General features: G+C 41.3%; 1 protein-coding gene across 2 annotated transcripts in view; it reads right to left on the bottom strand.

The window, feature by feature from the left end:
- hvcn1 (hydrogen voltage-gated channel 1) overlaps positions 1–1,407 on the bottom strand; it is a 7,043-nt gene extending 5,636 nt beyond the window's left edge. Inside the window, exon 1 of one of the 2 annotated variants that reach the window (XM_032528304.1) lies at positions 1,304–1,407. The gene's annotated coding sequence lies outside the window, so the exon portion shown is untranslated. The remainder of the gene's footprint in view (positions 1–1,303) is intronic. The other variant, XM_032528305.1, reaches the window with a different exon arrangement.
- Positions 1,408–2,021: the final 614 nt, after the last annotated feature.

The following is a 2,021-nucleotide window of genomic DNA, read 5'->3' as shown; positions in this document are numbered from 1 at the left end:
CGTAGTGTTGAAAACGTCAAAAAAGTGGCAAACATTGAAAAAAAGCGTCACGATTTTCAATTTTGGCGGGAAGACAACACAAGGGTTAAATAATCCTTCCCCCCTCACAGGGCCGTAGCCTGTACACGCTGAGGGAAGACGAGTCATGAGATTAGATGAACCCCGTCATAATCCACCCCTGGTAAAGCAGATCCAACTGCCTCTACGTCCTCTCTATTCAATTCAATTTTATTTATAGTATCAATTCATAACAAGAGTTATCTCGAGACACTTTACAGATAGAGTAGGTCTAGACCACACTCTAGAATTTCTCTCTCTACACAGGAACATGAAGCCAGGACATCACTGAGTGTAGAATATCAGCCAAACTACTTAAAGGGCACAGGTTGGATTGATCAAGTCTAATTTTAGATAGTTTATTACAAGTTTTCAGATCCTTTACTTCGGAAAACGTAGCCTAGGCCTACTAATAAAAGAGTAGAACGTGCCACAAGTACCTCAACATTTGTTGTCCTTCCAGGCCAAAATTGAAAATTAACACTTTTTTTTTTACATCTTTGTCACTAATTTTGCTGTTTTTCTTAACGTTTTTGTCTCTTTTCAACACACACACACACACACACACACACACACACACACACACACACACACACACACACACACACACACACACACACACACACTACCACCAATGTACTTTAACAACAACTTATTACCAGTATTTTTTGGAATTTCTAGTCACTAAACCTTGTATAGCCTATGGAATTATATCTAACTTTTGAGGTAAAAAAGCAGAAGGCATGCATTACGCGTCTAGTTTAGTCAGGATAATGCTACAACATTGAGTGAAACACCCAGAGGTCAATGATAGCAGTGACCGGATCCTTAATATGACTTGTGAAGAGCGTTTCGTGGAACCATGTTTTGGTTTCTGCTACAGGAACTTTAAAAACGGGTCAGGACAGTCCTGCAGTAAATGTACTTACTTACATTCCGCACTGCATAACAACGATGAATCAAAGGTAGATGTTTAACACGTGCAGATATGAGGACAGTTGTCAGATATAAAACAACAGCAGCGTTTGTTCAAAAACGATCCAATCCAGAGAATGTCCCCGTTTCCCCGCAGCAGGAGCAGAGATCAGGGCAGCGGATGGACAGAAGCTCGTGATAGAAGACATCCGTCCCTCCGTTTCTGCCGAGCAAGCGTTTTTACTTTTTTACAGTGACGTCGAGCGGAGATTTAGCGCGTCACAGCGCAGTCTGGGACTTCGGAACCGTTGGCTCGGACTGAATGTCTTACCTTGTTCTGGTTTACCTTGTCCTGGTCCACTCTGTCCCTCAAAACACTCTGCTCCTCTGCAGAGACACTCCAACTTGGAGCAGAAAAACTCCGCCCACACACACACAGACACATACACACACACGCACACACGCACGCACACACACACAGACGCACATACGCACGCACACACGCATAGTTCTACTGCTCCTTGCAAAACTATGTGTACACATCTGGAGCTTTTGGGTTGTTTTCGCTCGGCTGTAAACTACAATGAAGCTTTTCTTATCTTAACAAAATGATAGTTAAAGGAACTTGGCAGTTTGGAAACGCACTTCCCTAATGTCTAATTAGATCATAAATACGCAAATCATTCAAACTTTAAAAAAGACTTCCAGAGGAACTAACCACACAATTATAGAACTATCATCAGCCAAAATTCCAATCATGTACTGCCCCCTATATATACGGTATACAAATATATATATATGTGTGTGTGTGTGTGTGTGTATATATACTATTATTTCATGTATATTGTAAGTATGTATATTGTATCCTATCATTTCATGTATAGCGGCTTGCATAAGTTTACACACCCATGTTAAAGTTGATTAAAAAACAGGCATGGGGAACTTTCCATGAGCTCATCTCTCATTACAAATCTAACCAGCTATCAGGCTAACTGAAATAACACCAAGCTCTAGGTATGGGGAAGGGTAGGCCTATGTGAAGATGGGGG

The sequence above is a fragment of the Etheostoma spectabile genome, chromosome 10 (genome assembly GCF_008692095.1).
Source record: "Etheostoma spectabile isolate EspeVRDwgs_2016 chromosome 10, UIUC_Espe_1.0, whole genome shotgun sequence".
Lineage (NCBI taxonomy): Eukaryota > Metazoa > Chordata > Actinopteri > Perciformes > Percidae > Etheostoma > Etheostoma spectabile.
This window is presented reverse-complemented; position numbering and strand designations above follow the sequence as displayed.